Raw genomic sequence first — 5,319 nt, 5'->3', positions numbered from 1 at the left:
CCTGGAACAAAGGTTTGTTTTTTTTTTTTCCTGTCAGCATCAAAGTCCGGATGGAAGGCCAAGGCTTACATGGACTCTGGAGCCCCAGTGGGAAGTAAATTCACTCCTCAGCCCCCTTGATTTTCCCAACTGTGAAATGGGACCATAAATGGTGAGCCACTAATTACAGGGTGCTATTTGGACTGGTGGGTGACCTCCAGAGGTTACCTTCCACACAGGCCCCTCTCCCACCCTGCAACAGGTTTATCTTGCTGGCAAGACACCTCCACCAGCCTCCTCTGGGGATGGCAGCCACTGTCAAGTCCTTCTGACTTGACACAGGAAGTCCTTCTGACAGTCTATCTTAAATCTCTCACCACTTCCTTCAGGGCAAAGTTAAAGAACGAACAACAAAAGATAAATGCTTACGGAGAGAGGCAGTGCACGCTATTTTTAAAAATACCCCCAAAGAGGGCAGGGGGTGGGACTTAGCTTCGGACACAATGGTCTTTAAACATCTTGGCGATAAATATAGCTGTGTAATTCTTTTTTTCTCCTTGGCAGAGAGAAAGGCTGAGGCTGGGCAGAAAAGGCAGAGGGACCCAAAAATATAAATCAATATGTGACTTTAATATATGTGCTCTCGGTGTCTGTGTGTGCGGGGGATTATTAGTAACCTTGATTCCAGCTCAGTGGTCCATGTGAGGCGGGGAGACGCGTGGCCCCCGGGGAGGAGAAGAGAAAATTAGGAAGCCAAATTCTTCTCCTGATTGACACCTGGGTAAACATTATCCTGGCAGAAGGGGAAGAAAAAAAGATCAATGCCGGGTATTTTTATCACGTTCCAGGGACGGACGGGGCGGGGGGGGGGGGGGGGGGGGTGATTAAAGAAACAGTCCCCTCGCCTCATTGAATATGTTCATCTCCCCCCCCCCCAAGGAGGAGGCAGATGGGGTGAACAGGGGCGGGGGAGGATCAGGATCAAAAGTGGGAGAGGAAGTGGGTGTGACCCAGGAAGCAGTGGCCTGGTGCTTCTTTGCCCCGGGGGCACTCCCGTGAGTGGCCCAGGTACGGAAGAACACTGCTTTTAATGATAGGGCAAAGGCACCAGCTTTGATGGGCAGAATCACAGGCCACAGAGTCTAATGTGAAGTTAAGACTCTGACTTCAGTGGAGGGCCAAGAGGCATTAGTCTTAATGGGGTTAGATCAGGGGGGATGTTTCTAGTGGGAAGTCCCAGAGCATGGGGAAGGAAGTGTGGTTCAGCCTGGTCTGGGGTAGTGAATAAAGGGGGGGCGGGGACGATCAGCACCAATGTGGAGAGAGGGGTATCTCTCTGGATTGCCTTGGAAAGTGGGTCTCAGTTCTACAGTCAGGAAAACCTGGTTTCATATCTGGCCTCCACCCCTTCCTGGCTATATGACCTTGGCAAGTCGTCTGACCTCACTCTCCTTATCTGTGAGACGGAGGCACATAACCCCCACTCCTCCTCTCCCAGTTTTCAATGAGATCCTACAAAACCACTGTGCAGGGGTGAGGAGCTATTGCTATCTAGAACGGCACTGTCCAAAGAAATATAATGCAAGACACGTATGTGCTTTAAAAATGTTTTAGGAGCCACGTTGAAAAGTACATAGAGGGGCGCCTGGGTGGCTCAGGCGGTTGAGCATCCGATTCTTGGTTTCGGCTCAGGTCACGATCTCATATTTTGTGAGTTCAAGCCCCGCATCGGGCTCTGCGCTGACAGTGTGAAGCCTGCTTGGGATTCTCTCTGTCTTCCTCTCTCTATGCCCCTGCCCCACTCGTGCTCTCTGTCTCTCTCCAAATGACTAAATAAGCTTCAAAAAAAAAAAAAAGAAAGAAAAAGTACAAAGAAATAGGTGAAATTTAAGTTAAACCATTTAAAAAATTTTATTTATTCATTTCTTTTTAAGTAGGTTCCATGCCCAATGGGGGACTTGAACTCATGACCCTGAGATCAAGAGTCAGACACTCTACCAACCGAGCCATCCAGGTGTCCCCCCAGCTTAAATAATTTTTTTAAAAATTTAACCCAGGGGCACCTGGGTGGCTCAGTTGGTTAAGCATCCACCTTCGGCTCGGGTCATGATCTCACTGCTCATGGGTTTGAGCCTCACATTGGGCTCTGTGCTGACAGCTCAGAGCCTGGAGCCTGCTTTGGATTCTGTGTCTCCCTCTCTCTCTGCCCCTCCCCTGCTCATATTCTGTCCCTGTCTCTATCTCTGTCTCTCTCTCTCTCTCTCTCTCTCTCAAAAAGAAATAATAAAACATTTTAAAAAATAAAAATAAATTTAACCCAATATATCCGGAGTATTATCATTTCAACATGTAGCACTAGCCACATTCCAAGGCCTCAGTTACCTCATGTGGCAGGTGACTACCATATTGCACTAGTACAGGTCTAGAATAAGAAACCCACAGGGAAGGGGCTTTTGCTTCTGTGACAGTAGGGAGGGGCCCCTGGAAAGAAAGGGCCAACAGTGTGCTCCCATGAAATGCAAAGCAGAGCGCCCTTTTGTGAGGATCAATTTTCTTGTTCTCTTTCTTTCTTTCTTTCTTTCTTTCTTTCTTTTAACATTTATTTATTTTTGAGAAAGAGAGAGAGAGAGACAGAGGACAGGGGAGGGGCAGAGAGACAAAGACACAGAATCCGAAGCAGGCTCCAGGCTCTGAGCTGTCAGCACAGAGTCTGACGCAGGACTCGAACCCACGAACCGTGAGATCATGATCTGAGCCGAAGTCAGGCACTCAACCGACTGAGCCACCCAGGTGCCCCTGTGAGGGTCAATTTTCTGACTGTGAAGAAGCCCCAGCGCCCCAGAAGGAGGCTCTTGGGGGGAGGGCAGGGGATACTGACCGATGGCAGGGTCTTCCTTCAGTAGGTCCACCACAGGCCCCCAGTTCTCCTGGGCAGGACCTGGCGCGGGTGGACTGAGCTTCCTGGCATCCCTTGGCACTTGGAGCAGCCTGGTGTGGAGGGACAAGGCTGCCAGCTGGACTTGGAAACTCCTTTCATTCCTGGTGCCTCTGCTTTCTGGCTGTGGGATCTAAGGCAAGGCCCTTTCCATGAGCTTCAGGAATGCACATGGGGATGGTCATGAGCAGCCCCATTCCAGCAAAAAAAAAAAAAAAAAGTATGCTTTGTAAACCATGAGCATGTGTGAGGAAAGGAGAAAATGGGGACAGTGGGAGGGGGTCCCTTCCAAGGTCACCCCTTGCATGGTGGCTATCTTGCTGGGCATGTTCTCAGGGTCCTCAAGGGCCACCCTACTCCTAGGGGAGGCAGGCTCCAGCTGGAAGAAGAGGGTAGGAGCAGAGGCCCAGGAAGGGTGTGATTCTCCAGGAACCACACAGCAAACCCAGAAACGGCTTAGCTGAAGCTTCCAGGTTTGGAGCCAGGACACCTGGGTCCTGCTTCTCAGCTGTTCTCAGCACCAGGATTTGTGGGGAGGAGTGAACAGGGCTATTTCAGGGCAATGCAAAGGGTGCTCAGCGCTGGCCGGGAGGCAGCCCTCCTGGGTCTAGCCTGACATTTTCAGCTTGATGCTGGGAGCTGGGGAAGAGGGCCTGGCCGCCTGGAGCTCTCACGCCTTGGGGTGGTTGGTCCTGCGCCCCAGCCCCAGCCCTACGGCCCGAGCAGTGCTTCCGGCCTTGGCTGCAGAATTGTCCTGCCAGGGGAGAGGTATGGGGAGAGCACCAGGCTGCCCAGGACTCCTGTGGGTTCCTGAGAGCCATGGTAAGCTCTCACTTGTAGCTTTCACAGAGCTGGGATTTTAGGAGATCGAAACCCTAGGAGGCCCAGCAAATGGCCTTCAGGAGATCCAAGAGCACACTTTCGCTCATCGAAAGCAAAACCTTGAGTATGTGCGTTTTTCTAAACTAAGGGTCTAAGCTTTTGTGAAGGCTTAGAGGGCTCTGTGACTCCTAAAAGAGTAAGAACCACTGCTCTAGACACCCACACTCACAAATATGCACACACACAATATAGACACACTCACGTATAGACACATACATATACACTCATATGCAGTGCTCGTGTATACACACACATACACATACACACACACACACACACACAATACATATACACACATACACACACTCTCTCCTCTTCCTGCTACAGGTTTCTTCCATCTTTCCACCCTGCGCAGAAATCATCTATATGCGGGGAGCCTGGGTGGCTTAGTGGGTTAAGCATCCAACTTCAGCTCAGGTCATGATCTCACGGTTTGTGGGTTCGAGCCCCGCATCGGGCTCTGTGCTAACAGCTCTGAGCCTGGAGCCTGCTTCAGATTCTGTGCCTCTCTCTCTTCCCTCCCCCACTCAGGCTCTGTCTCTCCCTCTCTCTCAAAAATAAATTAACATTTAAAAAAATAAAAAAATAAAAAGAAATTCGTCTATATGCATCCTCTCTCCCAAATTGCTCTAAGCCCATTCTTCCTAGCTAGAGACTCAAGGTGATCCCTAGCGCCTACCAAATGCAGTTTCAGACTCATCAGTTTGGCATTCAAAGAGCCCTCCGCCACAAAGCCCTTGCTTCCTGACACACACAGGAACCTCATTTCCAGCCCAGCTTGCGGGACTCACTGACCCTGCCAAGTGCGGTCCACCCTCCCTGCCTCCGCCTTCCTGCAACAGTGGTCCGCTTCCACATGTTGTGATCCCACCCATCTGCAAGCTCCGGCTCACAGGCCACCCCTTCAGGGCAACCTTTCACAGCCTAGTCAGAAATGCCTGCCTTCCTCCTGTTCGTCTCCCATAGTCCCTTGCGTGTCCCAGGCCTTGGACCCTTACCTCTCCAAGCCTCACACTCTGGGTCACTGGGGACGGCACCTAGCTTGCTGCCTTGTGCAGACTAGGCCCCTCGAGGGCAGGGTCTGTCGGGGTGTCCATGAGTCCTCTCTGAATCCATATCCCATAGTCACACTTCCTGTGCCGCTCCCCCCCCCCCCCCCAAGGTCAGATATGAGAAAAAAATAGATGAAACAACATTTTGCAAATCATGGTGTAAACTCCATTCCAGTGCTCCCCTCCTCCCAGTATTCTTCCTGGACTCCCGCCTGCCCTTGGCTCCAGTCCCTCTGGCCTCTCCCCTCCCCCGGGGTCCAGATGTGCTGAGCCTGAGTGGCTCAACTGGAGAGACGGGGTCTCTCTGAGTCTGGATCTCTGTCTGTGTCCCCAGTAGACATCTGGTCTCTCCCATCAGACTGGGATCACTGGGAATGTGAGGACCTACCTTTTCTTTTTTCTTTGGTCTTTTTTCTTTCTTTCCTTTCCCCACTCCATTCAAATAAGGATTTCAAACCGCTTTCAGAGACA

The 5,319-nt window shown here is 51.2% G+C and overlaps 1 long non-coding RNA gene across 1 annotated transcript; it reads right to left on the bottom strand.

Moving 5' to 3' along the window:
* Positions 1 to 588: 588 nt before the first annotated feature.
* Positions 589 to 4,912, bottom strand: LOC115501077. The gene is made up of 3 exons (XR_003964718.1): positions 4,795 to 4,912; positions 2,858 to 3,071; positions 589 to 772 (listed from the first exon to the last, which is right to left on the bottom strand). It is a non-coding gene; the product is annotated as an uncharacterized LOC115501077 (long non-coding RNA).
* Positions 4,913 to 5,319: the final 407 nt, after the last annotated feature.

Source organism: Lynx canadensis, chromosome E1 (assembly GCF_007474595.2).
Source record: "Lynx canadensis isolate LIC74 chromosome E1, mLynCan4.pri.v2, whole genome shotgun sequence".
Lineage (NCBI taxonomy): Eukaryota > Metazoa > Chordata > Mammalia > Carnivora > Felidae > Lynx > Lynx canadensis.
The sequence above is the reverse complement of the archived record's forward strand: the minus strand, read 5'-3'. Positions and strand labels throughout refer to the sequence as shown.